Source organism: Coturnix japonica, chromosome 7 (assembly GCF_001577835.2).
Source record: "Coturnix japonica isolate 7356 chromosome 7, Coturnix japonica 2.1, whole genome shotgun sequence".
NCBI classification, from domain to species: Eukaryota; Metazoa; Chordata; class Aves; order Galliformes; family Phasianidae; genus Coturnix; species Coturnix japonica.
In genome coordinates, this window is record NC_029522.1 from 4,309,682 (window position 1) to 4,325,419 (window position 15,738).

Consider the following 15,738-nt stretch of genomic DNA (forward strand, 5'->3'; position numbering starts at 1 on the left):
CCTCTTTTCTGCAGGGTCAGGCCTGAGAGTTCTCCCCTCACTTCCACCTTGCAGTCAGAAACCAAAGCCTGCCTCAAACAAACCTTGTATTGCCTCCACCATTTCTATATGGCTTCTGTCTCTTGCCATTCTGCAGTAGGTTTATCAGCAAGCACTGATAAGATAAATGCTAAGAACTGAAAAGCACAGCTAGCTGACTTAGGTTCTACATTTGCTAGTGCTTCTGTCATAGATAACAGATGCTGAAGCAAAAGCTGGCCTAATTGAAAAGACTTCAGGACTGAAGGAATGCACCAAGCAGCCTTTTGCACATAGGACATTCAGTCTGCAAGAGGAAGGCAGAGATACATTGCCATCGGCATTGCTAGTCACTCCAGAAATAGGAGCTTGGCAGGTTGGGATGCTTTTGTCATGTAAAACCTCACTCAATAAAGCATCATGTGCTCCAGACATGTAACTAAATGAAAAACTGTTTTCAAGAGAAAATAAATACTGAGTATTCAGTACTATTTTTACATCTTGAGTCTCATACCAAGTAGTTTCATTGTACTGGACTCTCTCTGAGACTATAACATCATAAAAACCTAATGCTTTCCTGATGCTCCTGTAGCTGTTTGCCATGGGGAACAAAGCCCTGGCAGCTCGGGGCTCTCTGGATTGCCCCTGCTCTCCAAAGGTAGCTTAGGGGCACATGCCCTTAAGGGAAGGCAGAGAAAAGGCTTCTGAGCAATTCAGAAGAAGCCAAAATGTTTTTTGTTTGTTTTTTTTTTTTAAATATTTCTGAGAATTAATTCTCATTCAGAATGACAATATTTTTAAAGGGGGAGGGGGGGGGGGGAACTTCTTTTAATGGAAAGATACTGAGCACTGCAATTAATGGAGACTTGTTGGTGATAGTCCCTGACCGGAGAAGTCAACTGTCGCAAACACTGGCCTCATCTTGGTGCCATGGCAATACAGAGGCATTTTCTCTCTTTTATTTTTAAGAACATTTTCTAAACACTGACTCTGTCAGTGGTGCGCATAGAAGCCAAGCTCTCAAGCATCACATTCATGGTGAAGAGAAACTGGAAGCACAGTGATAAACACACTCGAGAAGCTGAGGGAAAAAGACACAAATACCTTTTGCCTTTGTGTCTGTATGAAGTGGGAGGTGACGTTTGCAGCAGCTCCAAGCCTGACCATTGGTTGTCATTAGAGGCGGTGGGGATGCTCGGTGTCAGCCTTCCATTGCCCTGCAGCTTGCTGTGGTTGCAGGCAGCCTGTGCAGTGCTGTACCCTGCAAGTGCACACCATCCTCCCCCTGCAGCCACTACTAGAAAGCATAAAACAGGGAAACACAAAACACCAAGTACTGTTATATTTTTTGCTAATAAGGCAGCGTACCAGCCAGAGACATATTCCTGATTTACATGCAAGACTTTTTTTTTCCTTGTTTGCTCCAATTCTGAGCCCAGTAACACAATGCAGGCCTGCAGCACAGCGAGGAGATTAACTGAGCATGAGGCATTAGAATATTGCAAAGAGGATCAAAAGAGATTTGTGGCTGAAAAGCTACACACCAGAATTACAGTCAGCTGAGAAGCTGGGCAGACAGAAAGTGGGTAAATCTCTTAAATTTAGAGATCTTCTAAAATAAATCCAAACGCTGAGGTATGCGCTGCAGTGTGTCACATCAGCCCTCCCTGGGACATGAGGCTGCACACAACACCAGCTTCTTTCAAAATGGAAAACTGTACTTCTGTGACAATCAAATATTACCCAGCAAAAAAGCAAAGTCACAGTAAACATGGCTACAGATGTGCCAAAAGCAGAGAGCCTGGAGGACAGCAACAGACAAAGAGGCAGCCATGCATCATTTGCCACACAATGGTAAATAATACAGAGAAATAACAGCAATGCAAGTGCCCCATCTTACCAAAGCATTCCCTTCTCTGAAGCAAAAACCACTATCAGGCTTCCCAGTACAAAAGGTTTTGAAATAGAATTCAAAATAGGAAATAGCATCTCAGTTGAGGTAAAAGCATATTTCACTACTGCAGCCAAAGCCGTGGATCAGCAGGGCAGTGACACGCTAAGACCCTGCTCTTCCCAATCCTCTAGCAGCTCTGGGTATTCATGTATTTAAAGCAGAGGAGTAATGTGTTTTGGAGGATTATCGTACCGACATCTGCACTCAGCCTTCAAATTTTCACACTGAGATAAACCATCGTTATGAACAACAAAGAGCAAGTACAAGTACAGAAAACAAAGGGCAAATAGGAGGAGAACAGGTTTTGTACTGTGTGGGACCTAGCTGGGATGGAGCAAACTGTAGTCACACACAGGGTGCTGCGTTTTGGATTTGTAGTTACAGCAGTGTCAGTAAATCACCAGCAGGCAGGAGGCGGGGAGAGGACAGGCAAAGGACCCCAGCTGTATGGTGCCATCCAACCCAAACAGTGCACCAGTGAAGCGGGCAAGTGAATGGCCTCCTTTAGAGCACAGGGAGGAAAGAAGTCAAACAGGAAATGTACCAAAGTTACCTTAAGGAGAAGTTGGGGAAGATACTCGCTCATCAGGGCACAGACGGAGGACTAAAGGAGGAGAGTGCTATGGAAACATCCCTCAGGGAGCTGTATGGATAGTTATACGGCTACACACCTCCCATCTATGGAGGTGTATGGTTGGCTGGATCAGAGCTACTGCTGCAGAAGATGGTTTCATTCTCTTAGATTGCCTTGTTGGCTGAGATCAAGTCCTGTGTACATTCTCTCATACACCAAGATTACCTTCTGCAGTGCAGATGTCAAATGGATTCCTTTCTAAAGCCACAAAATGTCTTCTACTGATACCAAAGTGGAAAGATAAATTAGACTCTTCTGAAAATGAATTTCAGATTTACTAAGAACCAACATTGTGATTACTTTACATAATAAATGTGTTGTTATCTGCAGATATTATCCAATATCTCAACAATCTGGTTCTTTTATCTGAGGCTATTGTCCCATACTTAGTATCCTTTCCATTGTGTCAAGAGGTTTTCAGCTGCATAATCTTAAACTCAGAATTGGTGCACAGAGTGAAATTCATAAGACTAGACATTAAGCAGCAAGAAAAGAAATAACGTTGGGAGCACAAAGTGGAATATACAACTGCACACAGATTAAACAAAACAAGATAATTTTTTGGGGGGGAACATATAGAAATATAACATATAGCCACATGGCAAAGAAGAAAATAAGAAAATTGATTTTATGCGTGGTATTTGTAAGTCCCCTAACTGTACATTTTGGTTTCAGGAGGAAAAAATAACCTTTAAAGTGGTACAAGTGATTGGTCACTGGGGAAAAAGGCATCTTGAGGAAATCATGAACATGAAAGGCCAATTTAGTTGAAAAAAAACAGGTACTTTTGGACAGCTTATGTCACAGTTACTCTCCACTGAGAGGTTCAGCAGAGCACAAGTACTTGGCTCAGGAGCCCATTTTTATGGTATGGCCAAGAGTTGTGCTTTATATCTCAGTTTGCCTGATTTCCAGTTAATTTTGTGATATCCAGTTCTACAGCAGATATGAACACCTTGTGGAGTGAGCACTGGGTCAGGATAAAGCTGGGGTTAAGACCTGAGTTTATGTGGCCATGGTAGGGGCTCCTTTACTGAGCTGGGGCTTGAGCATGTCTTTCAGGAAGTGTCCGACATCCCATATCACTATGAGATGGAGTCCCAAGCCTGAACAAGGAAACACACACACATATAAATAGTTTTGTACCCAAATAAATAATATGTAAAATACGGATAATAACTAAAGCCCTTTAAACCTAAGTGTTGCCTTTCACTCAGTTTTAGCACACTCATATTCTCATTTGCTAATGTATTTAACATAGGAAAGATAATACAATTTCAAACACACAAACATATCACAAAAAATCCAGCAAGGCCATCCAAAACCACGTGATCTGCCAGCAACCCCACAGTTTAATACTGGAAATGAACTCCTATTAATTTTTAGTTCTTGTTTTAGCTCTCCTTCCTTCTTCACCCTCCCCGCCCCCACAAGTCAGAAGTCAGCTCTTTGATGTGTGAATTCAACACTGTTCATCCCACACAGTTCCAAGTTCAAGATCTTAGTTGTGGGCTGCACTTGCTGGAAAAACTTAGTCAAAGTCCTGACTGCCATCATAGGCTAAGCCTCTGGGTGCAGTGTCCACTGCTGAACTAGTGTCACTTAGCACCAAAACAAGCCTGCTTTTAGTGAACGAAAGGAGTCATTCCAGTAGCTCAGCAAAGAGCCCAGTCACACACAGTCTGACAAATTCTTTTTGGTAAGCGTCAGTAGTACAGACAGACAGACACATTATTTCAAGGCTCAGTTCTCCTGAATCAGAGGGAATGAAATAGAATGAATTGCTTCAGCCAAACAAGAGTATTTAGTATTTATGTCTAGCTCATCGATGAGCAATATCACATAATATCAGCAATTAAATACCAGCTTAATTTCTCCAACCGCTGCTACATGTCACTGCTTATGCATCTACTTAGTGGTTTGCAAAGCTCTCACCCCCGCAGCATCTTAGCACACCACTGATTTTGTTCTCAAAACTGTCCTCCAAGTGGAAAAAGGTATTTTCTTTTTAATGGATGAGCAAGAAGGGACAACGAGGGGGAACAGGTGGGGAAATCTGCCAAGCATACAGGCTTCAGCCCGCGTATAAACACAGAGCACTGAACTCACTCTGGACAAGCAAGGATTCCACTGCTTTTATCAATAAAATAACTATTTAACAATTACTCCTTCTATGTACATTTGTTCATATCTTACAGTCTGGAGAACAGAACCAGAAAATCATGCTTTCATTTCTTCATAATTGCTCCTTATAGTAAGATTTTATATAACAAAGCAATGAGTTTACATCTATATAAGTGAGTAACATGATTCTCTCTGACATTTTAGAGTCACAGAATCACAGAATGACCCGGGTTGGAAGGGACCTCAAGGATCATGAAGCTCCAACCCCCCTGCCTGGCAGGGCCACCAAACATACACCTTTACTAGATCAGGTTGCCCAGGGCCCCGTCCAACCTGGCCTTGAACACCTCCAAGGACGGGGCATCCACAACCTCCCTGGGCAGCCTGTTCCAGGGCCTAACCACTCTCCTAGTAAAGAACTTCCCCTTAAGATCAAACCTAAACCTTCCCTCTTTCAACTTAAAACCGTTTCCCCTTGTCCTACTATTATTGGCCCTTACAAAGAGTTTACTCCCCTCCTGATTACAGGTACCCTTCAGGTACTGAAAGGCTGCAATGAGGTCACCCCACAGCCTTATTTTCTCCAGGCTTAACAAGCCCAGCTTCCTTAAAGCTTGAGTCAGGACCCAAGCTTTAAGATTCCTAAACCAAACACAACCTTACCTCACTGCCCAATCTGAACACCTCTGAGCTTTGATAGTAAGGTTTTTCTATGCTGAAGGATTGATCCTAGGCAACTACGACATGTTTAAATTTGCAAACAATGTGATACGCATTTTACTATAAGCATGACTTTAATTAGTGAAGGGTTATATAAGTTTTTTTCTAAACTATTTGGACAGAATTAATTTAAAATTAGCTGGATACAGGAAAATTTGCTGGATACAAAGCTGCTTGACTTCTAAGATTCTGTGCAAGCTCATTATTCATGCAATCTATTCCAAATACATCAACAGCGACAATAACTTCATGACCTACACTAATGAATGTCATGTATTATTTCACGGATGCCATGTCATGCTGTTCTGATATTTGTTTGATTTTCAGGTGATTGCACAGTTAAATGGAGAATATTCCTCAACTTTTTATTAAAGAGAGGAAAGAATGAGAAACACCTTCTGTTTGGAAACATGGTCATTTGGGAATGCTGTTCAAACATTAGCCCTCCCAGGAGAGGTAGCCCTCCCTCTCTTCTGTTTCTTTACAGGAGCAGCCTGTGAGCCAGTGTTCCTAATCTTGGCCTGAAATTGGGACAGTGGAAGACTTACCTCGCTGCTATTAGAATATTCAACTTCCATATGGGTTCTTCAACTAATTTAAGGTTCATTTCTACTTTGAACATTATGCACCAGTACCAGGCACCGTGCTGCAGCATTTCCATTTAGTAAATTCTTTTTGGAAGAAGGTCCCGCTTGATGCAAGAAGAGCGAAGGGCACTAGGATTTAAAGACAAGAGCTGATGTCTGTTCAGATTTGACCCACAGTCTTTGAAAGTCTAAAAAGCCCTTCAAATCAATGGATTTCATTATTTCAGTACTTTCGGATCATGCTACCTTTGGAAGACGTTGTCTTTCATGATATGTTAAAGCTCTGTATGTCTGCTTGTTGGAAAGTGGAATCGCACTAAAGAGCTGGTTTATTCAATCAGCACCGTAACTGCTTTTGAATTTTCATCATGCTTCAAACTTAGCATATTTTCCCAACCTTTGAAAGATGAAAGGTGCTTTAAATTCTCTGCATTTGACTCTGTCTGTATTACAGGAATGAATTAAGATTTTTGTCAAAACATGTTTGCATCCCTTTGGATATTGCTACAGCTTCTTTATTCTCCCCAGCAGAAAACCAGTAATCAGATTTTCACGTCTTTTCCTTTGTCTGTGGATTTCAAGGTGTTTACAAATGTTTACAAGGGCATGTCAGTGAACTTCCTAATTCAAGTCAGTACAACAGTATCCATAACCTCCACTCCCAAAACATAGACCAAGGACTCCGTGCTACAATATTCCCCAGAAAGCTCATTTAAGATTCTCAGCCACTTTTTAGAGTTACCTCTGAGTGCCAGTCAAATAAACAAAGCCTGCTTGAACCTTTTTCCCCCCCTTTTTCCTCACATGCACTTGCACTGCTCTTGTGCATATAGCAAGTGGAAAATACATAAATTATGACTTAGTTCCTTAAGTTTTACTCCACAGCTGGCAATAATGTTGGTGATATTATTAAGTATAAACACCACAATGGATTAGTGAAAATATTTTTTCCTGATTTTACTTTGTAAGGAAAGGTACATTTAAGACCTAATATAGAAAATCGAACTCCATGTGATACAATATCATAGTTGAGAAACTGGGGTTCTTATACACTACTAAATTACACATAAGTAATCTCACCAATAGAAGTATTTACTATTCTAATTATCACTGCAGTAAACTCACAGTATTTAAAGCAGTGCAGTATTTAAAACTATTACATAAACATATTTTTAACTTTATATTCCCATAATTTTTTTAGGTAGATTTAATCTATGGAAACTTCTTTTTAGATACGAGATACTTTCATCTCACAAAAAAAAGCCAGAACCAGCCCCCTAATACAACAGCTTGGTTTGCTTTTTAAGATCTGAAGTTCTCACAGTGTTTAACTGCGGTTAAACTGGAAACCATTCTGGAGTGATATCTACTTTCTGCCTCCCAGCCGGGCAGACTTGTAGAGCAAACAATTCAGCTGAGATGGTTGAATATACAGTCAGCCAGAAGGAATAATTGTTTGTATAACTTACAGGTTCTTCTGTTGCTTGTAATTATTTTTTTAAACACACATATAGAGGAGAACAACTCAAAGAGAATTTTCTATTTAATGATGTACAGGTATTATGTATTATGTATTATGTATAATGATGTGTAGTTATTGTACACCTGAGTAGCCAACACATTCCCTGAAACACTGCAGACGATTACACAGAATTGATTGCTATTCTATCTCAAAACTGAACCTCGCACAACTGGAGTGGTTTTGGAAACTGAGGAGAACAGAAGCAAAAAGGATACAGACCTGGATCAGTCTGCCTAAAGTTACAGAAGTACTTACTATAGAAAGGAAAGAACGTGATAAACTAGGTAGCGTTATGCTTCGGACAGAGAAGATGCTTTTATTTCAAATAGTAAAGGTACAACAGATACTATAATGGAAGGGAAAAAGTCCATAGTGATAAGGAGGTGCCTTCATATTATGCCTAAAAAGACAACAGAAGTAGCTGCCTTCAGAATGGATTCAGAACACCCAGATATACTGTAGTATGCAATATAAGGTTTGGAAGGAATATCTGGTCTCATGATTTCATGCAGAAGCCAAGCCTTAGCATAGACTGCAGTGGAGGTGTATGGAGCAGCCGACAGTTTTGCATGCTTAGAACTTGAGGATTTTGTTCCGTGTTAGATACAGGGGCATTATCTCTGATTTACATCACCAGATTTATTTTGCAAGCTTGCCAGGCTCGTTTATATTACTATGGGAAAAACAATAAAAAATCCAGCAATCTAAATTCTTCAGTCTCATCTGATTTCCTCACAGGGATGCAAAACCTGTTCTAGAGGCATACAACTTCTGACACTCCTGAGAATTACACTAAGCTCCATCAGCTTTCTTATTGATTACCACTTGTTAACAAGATTCACATTTAATTTTTGTTCTCTATTACAATAAATGTTCTTCCTGAGACCATGGATAGAATGGCAAAACAAGTTTTCTAAAACAAAATGAGCAGAAAACCCACAGAGCCAAACAAGTGATATGTTATAGCGGCTGCTGCTACTGAATTTTGTCATCTGCAACTGATATTCCAAGTTTACTGTTTAGTAAGTTTGCAGTGGGAGACAAATGAACCGGAGAAGACACAATGAAAATGATTGATTTTATTCGCCATGCCCCGAAAACTGACCTGAAGCCTTTTGTGATGAATCAAAAGCATGCACTTACCACAATAAAAGCACTGGCAGCTCTGAGCAGCTCCTCCTGTCAGCACAAATCACACATTAGGTTGCGACTCCTCGGTAATTCAACGCTGGCTGAAATCATGCAGCATTAGTCCATTTGGGCAAGCTTCTTCCAGTTCCTTCCCTTTGCTGCTGCCTTTGTTACCCTTTTGTAATTCTGTGGAAGAAAGAACATGATAAAGGTTACCATAAAGCTATACCCTGACAGGAAATCTGACCTACCCCAAACTCAGATTTAAATGTTACGCTTCAGGCTCAGCCCTGCATTGGTGGAAGACAGATATTCATTTACCACTGCTGCAGCCTGGGAGAAGCAGAGAACTTCCACTCTCATGCTCAGCAAACATTACTTTTGAAAGAACTTCTTGCAGCGACTCTGTGTGTTGGCACCTGATCACAAAGAGCAGCTCTATCCCAATAACCAGCTCCAGTGGGGCAACTTAGAAAGTTGGCTGGTTTACAGGAAATAATACCCTCTCTGAAAATACTCGTAACATAAACATTAAGAGTAGTTTAGGACTTAAATCCAACATAATCTAATTGAAAAGAACATATTATGTCTGCGTAGATGAACAAATTACAGAATGGGGTGGCTACTTTCTCACTACAAAACAACTAGATGATGCTGTTACAGTGAAATAAACATTTCAATGAAATTCTCTCCATAAAATCACAATAAAATTGCACTACACACTGTTTGTTATCAGTACTATTAAGAATTCCTGTGACTTGGTACTTGCAGCTCTTTGTCCTGTTTCACGATGGGCTACTGCAGCTCCAGGCCATTCAAAAAGCTTCTTGAAGAAAAGAGCATCTTATATGGTTGATAAAGCTTTGCAAGGTGTTATGCATATAACATCCTTCCCATTGTCTTACGGTTGTTGGTGTTCAGTATGACTCAAAGTACAAGCTACAAAACTGGCTATCAATTTTCCCCTTTCTGATCCACTTTAGTAGCACTGAATGCTTACAAGACAAGCCTAAAACTAACCTTATATAGGTCCAATAATGAGCTACTATGTTCACTAATGATTGACAAACCAATTTTATGTTATTGTTCAAGTACAACATGCTGAAAAAGGAATCATAATAAGCCGTTCCAAAAATAATGACTCCTATTTACTACTTACACGTTAATTACAACAAATGTGAAGAGCACAACTACACTGTCCGACAAAGTAAATTCTCAGCTACAAAAAACTGCTTTTCAACACAGCCACCACCAGTAGCTCTACGTTTTCAGGCTGCCCCTCTGCTGCCATCTGCTGCACAGCAACAAAACATAACCATATTGGTGGGAAGGTTCCCTCCCTACTGCCGTACCACCAACATCTACCTCTAACTTCACAGACTAACTTAATAAAACAGGAGGTAGTACTTTCAAAGCAGCTCTTGTATATTGCAATTCCAAATAAATGTTGAAATAAGTAATTATTTCGTACCATTTTTTGGCAAGCCTTTTGTCCTTTATTAAATGTATATGAGTTGTCAATTTGCTCAGTTCAAACAAATAAAAGTAATGTTGATGTTGTTCTAGCTAACAGAAAGGGACATACAGGAAGATCTCTCTTAGTAAGTCAATAAGTGAAGTAACCGCTCCATTCCAAATATCCTTCTGCAAAGTTCACTGGGCATAAAACAAGCTTTGTGCACTTACCACAAATCCAGCAGCATACAAACAACTCTATTTATTAATTTGGGTATCTTAGAAGTATCACTGCTATTAACTCTTCCAGAACTACTCACAAAAAGCCCTTTTGTAAATTAGCATGTAGAGCGTGCTTATTTTGGCTAACACAAAGCCAGCACATCCTAATACAGAGCTCTGAAGGAGCATTCACTGTAATATTGAAGATATGTTATGTGAATTATGGTTTGTAAGCATGCTTTCAACTCTTTGCATAGTTGATGAAGAATATGAGATGTTCTCATCATTTCCATGAGTCCAGAGTACATGTGCTTTCTGGCAAGGACAGGCAGCTATTTGGTACCAAGTGTTCAGTCCTACATTGTTGTATATATGTGCAGAATGGCTGAGGTCTATTATTAAAGGTGGAAAAAAAACCCAACAAATTAGTCAATTTTCTTGTGATCAATCCTTATTTCTCATCAGCCATTTGGACTGTGCTGCAGATTATGGGGCTTGATGAAAAAGAAGAGCTTGCACGTCTCAAGGAAAAAACTTGTATATATTCAAAGCAGCAGCCTTTATTGTGAGAAATTGGACATGACTGCTAAAGAGCCAGGTCCCAAGAGAAAGGGGCAGGACAGCTAATGCTCTAGCCAGTGCAGATTGTTTTTCTCAAGCTGGTGCTCTTATGGGAGGCTTCATAATGGAGCTCATAAATAAGAAACATCTTTATTACATCAACAGGAAACAGTCAACAAAGAAGAAAATATTTATCATAGGAGAGACAGTAAAAGCTGAGTTTCTCTTCTTCCTGTAGAGTAGACATTTAAAATATTCTATAAATTATGACATAAGGCCTCTGAAGTTGTGTTAACTTTTGAAATACTTATATTTACAACAGCTAAACCAAAGCACTACAGATGAAACCCCTCAAGCTTGATTAGTCAATTTCTGTGGTAGGTACACCTGCAGCCAGGACAGATCTCTGCTGTGAATTCTGAGTGTCTATTTCAATATAAAATGATAGCACTGCAGCATAACACATTGTTTTCCATTCAAAAAGAGTTCTGTGAATGCATTGCCACCACGGATGCACAGTGCTGGAGCAATGCACCAGGGCTGCAACCACAGAAACCTCTTTGATTTTAACCACTGGAATTTGGCACACGTGTACAAGTTCACTGTTGCAAGTTGTAGAAAAGGGAAAAGGAAGAGGGAGCAAAGAAGGAAGGGGGAGAATAATAAGAAATAAAGAAAAAAGAGAACTCTTCAGACCCTGGATCTCCTTGTCCCATCGGGTGCCATTGCCGCAGAGCCCAGCAGAGGGCAGGCCGTACACAGCAAACCAAGGATTCTCGGCCTGAAAACCCCACTCCGCTTTGGGGATGCGAGTTGTTACCGTTAGATACAACAAAATGAAGGGCTTTGGAGCTTCATATGCCTTGGGTGTGCAGAAGGGAAACTCTTTCCCTTCCAGCACCAGCTCCTTAAAGGAACGACACGTTTCCCAGCACATGGAGGCCATGCTCCAAGCTGAATGCTAACATCTCACTGGGGTGGCTCCTGGCTACGCAGCTCCCAGGCTGACAATGATAATCCCACCACCACTTGTAGGCTTCTGCAAGGATTTAATGGTTTTCCTCCATGCCCAGAGATGATGTTCCCTACTTGTTAATTGGTGCTGAAAGCTGCCTTGGACAATGACTGAACAGGCACACTGAATTTGGTCGCATGCCTACACTTGGGGTCATGCTGGTTACCATCCACGCAATTGCTCTGTGACTTAGGCCTGGTTTTCCTCAGCTATTTTAGTAAACACTGAATATTAACATCAGGAATTCTGGGTAGAAGTGTAAAAAATCCAAGGCTAAAGAGAATAAAGCATCCTCTAACAGGATGGGAGCCATTAGAAATAAACAGATGTTTGACAGGGCCCTACTGTAGGGTTTAATGTAAGACTAATAAAGAAACACCATAGTGAAAGCTGAGGAATAAAATGCTGAATACAAAACTCAGAAAAACTGGAAGCATTTATTGTAGGCTCATGCTCCCTTAACTGTTTTTTAAGAAGTCCAGTGGGAATACATTTCCCTATCTGCTTGTAAAGTTCATTTCCATTAGCATATCTGGTCAGTTCCGGAGCAACGATGTGAATTAACAAGCACTGGAATATGCAGGAGAGAAAAACATGATGGGAATGATCTAGGCCAGCACAAACATACAGCACTAACCCACAGGAGAAGATAGCGAGAATCAAAAGCTGTCAGACACCAGCTGAAGGAGACCCAAAGTCGTTTCCCTAAACTGTACTAAATTCAGCAGCAGCTTTTGGGCAAGCTGAGAGGTACATCAAAGGAAAACATAGCCACAGCACCAGTTTCCCACCCATTTTATGCGTTTTGCCCATTTCATCCATCACATACTTACCTACCACTGCTGGTGAAGAAGTCCTGAGCAGGTTGGGCTCTGTCTAAGCTCCTGAAGAAAGCAGATCATCTGCCAGGCAGTGTGAAGTTTTGCCTTGGTACTTAAAACACAGACTCAAGCATGCCTTGAGTGGAGATTCTGCAAAATCCCAGATCTACAAACATCTTGGTTTTCCTGGGGAAACAACGGAAGAGCAGGAACTGAGGAGTTGCAGCAGATCCCATTCAGATGCCAGCACACCATGAGCACCATGCTCATCTCCTGCATGAACCCTGCTGTCTATTACCTGGAACTCGAAACGGGTGAAAACAAAATGAACTTGCTACTTTGTTTTTTGTAAGTCAAAACCATTAAATATCCATATCGTCAAGTATCTGGTGTAGCACAATGTTCAGAAGGTTATACACGTCCGTTTGTATGGGAAACTATATGGAGAAGAACAAACTACTTTAGGGCTTTTTTTATAGACCAAGATTTCTTCCTAGTTACAGATTTCATATTGTAGTTAATGATAATAAGTTCAGTTTAAAAAATGGTTATTTATGCCTTAAAGTAACTACAGCTTTAGTTTGCATAACACAATTTTGGTGATGTTTTCATAGTTCTTTTGTTATATTTCTGTTTCATTAGATATTATCTTATACGTATTGTCAAATTCAATAAAATGCACCTTCTTACAATTCAGGTGCCTGAGAGAAAGTACCAGGTGAATTAAGACAGCTGGGTTCATACCTCATACTTAAGAACTTGACATATTCCAACTCCATTGCATTTCATTGTATGTCTAATTTTTTCTGTTTAGTAATACATATTCTAAGCAAAATTATTTCTTAGCCATTAGGCCTAACTGTTATAGCAAATAAGTGAGAGAGGCGAAACTAGTAAAAAACATTTTAAATGTATTTTCTCTCCTTTTTGATACTTAAAGGATCAAAAATCTAGAGAAGCAGGAGGTTGGACTTCATGATCTCTATAGGCCCTTTCCAACCCCTGCAATTCATTGATTCCAAGAAGTAATATAAAGTGACTGAATGGTGATCTGACTGAGATCTGCCTGATTTCTGGCACAGCTATAACCTATATCCTTTCTCCTTCACTGTCATAAGCTCCTTCATACTCTCATAACTCTTTCTCAGCAATGGTCTGGTTCCCCTTCAGCCATTTGGTTCACTCCCATAACTGGCTCAAATCCCATCCTGTCCTTTCTATCTTTTTTGGGTTGCTAGCCAGGCAAAGGATGACACAGTGTACACAGTCCAGAGCTATGAGTGCACTGACTAATGGCTAAGTACATGCTGACTGGCTAATTAAAAGCTGCCAAAAATGATGGGTAATGGTTGAGCTCTGTTTGCGTTTTCCTCGGGGACAGCATTAGTAATCTCCTTTCCCTCTACACAGTCACTGTTTTCCCATAAAACTCACAGTAACGCAGCATCTTCAGAACCTCCTGTGTCCGTCATTTTAGGGTTTGGTTATTTTTTGCTATTTTTTTTTTTTTAGGTTTTCCAGTGAGTATGAAAACTGGTGGAAAGCCAAAGGGCAGCTGACAGCTAGATAGATGTGTGTCTTTTCTCTTTTGAAAGAGACACATTCTTACATTACTTGATTTTGGGGGCCTGAGTCATGATCCTTGAATAGCCAGGGTTGGGAATACTGTTCACTATTGGCAGGCACAGCGGGTAGAATGACACAAATCCCAAAGATAATATTAAAACACCATAAAGTTCAGTAAGATGTTCATTTCATTTTTAACTCTTTGGTTTTGCTGATTGCAACGTGCTGGTTATTTCTAAATCATTTTTGTAAAGTAATTTTGTGGGGAAATACTTCTGTCTGGTTACTTTGCACTTTATTGCTTACTTCCATCACCTACTTCTGTAACCAGCATTAGCCTTAAATGCCACTAAGAAATTCAGAAAGAAAAGCCATCTCTATATGGCACCGTTCAAGAAATCAAGTGCTTCAACAACTTCTGATCAAAAAGCCTTCAGCTCTCTCCAAATTATTGCAGTCTCATAGAAAAGAAATAGCAACAACAAAAGACAAAGACAAAGTTATTCTACTAACAACCCACAGGTATTCAGAGAATGTGCACCACCACAGTGGCTGAGAGAAAGCTCCGCTCTTGCTAGGAGCCCAGTGGCATTTTCTAACATGAAAAATAAAGGATTTTGGTCCTGGAGTGCGAAAAAAATACATTATTGAGGGGAAAAGGATGACTTTTTTTTTTTTCCCCCCTCCAGAAGCATTACACAAGTTTGACAGAAAAACATGCATCAGTTCAAAACAACTCAAGGGAAGTCCTCAAAGGAGAAGGCCACGTACTGCACCAAGTAAGCTGCTGCAGAGCATAAAGAAGAGACATGGTGATAGAGGTGTTTCTCACTGGCCGTTTCTCTTGTCCCTTCTCCAACACAATGAGTGGCTTCCAGCCAGTCTGCCAGAGCATTTAATGATGCTGATTTTAATGACTGCGTCAATGCTTCTACCTGTTTATTGATGGATCATCATTCCCTTTGGAACTGTATCTGGTGTGAAACTTGGCAATATTATCAAGGTTTCCACTCAGGGTAGATTCCCTTTTATATTCAGCTCTTCAGTCATTATGATTAATATAAAATAGCTTTAATATGACATTCATTGTTATAATATATTTAGAAGAACACCTCAGTCTGAAAGAAATAAAGAACCAACCAAAACCTTATAACTCTTCTGAAACTGGTTTAGTTATTTTCAAGATTCTTTATGTGAATCATCCTATCCGCTATTCATAAAGATGTTTTTTCCAGCACCTGTAGTGCCCTGGACTCTTCAAAGTACAAGAATACCAAGAGTCTGTTTAAAACAGTCTGCTGTGAACATGGCATTGCAAACTCAGATCTCTCCTAACTTGTAGTTTCAGTGAACCACAAGCCCATTTACATTACCATATATTGAGAGCACTTACAGGAGTGTATCGTAT

At 40.3% G+C, this 15,738-nt stretch overlaps 1 protein-coding gene across 1 annotated transcript in view; it reads right to left on the bottom strand.

Annotated features, from left to right (window-relative positions):
• C7H2orf88 (chromosome 7 C2orf88 homolog) overlaps positions 1–15,738 on the bottom strand; it is a 28,125-nt gene that overhangs the window by 10,520 nt on the left and 1,867 nt on the right. The window contains exons 2-4 of the mRNA XM_032445672.1: positions 12,777–12,950; positions 8,703–8,876; positions 1,123–1,315 (exon numbers count right to left, since the gene is read on the bottom strand). The gene's annotated coding sequence lies outside the window, so the exon portion shown is untranslated. The remainder of the gene's footprint in view (positions 1–1,122; positions 1,316–8,702; positions 8,877–12,776; positions 12,951–15,738) is intronic.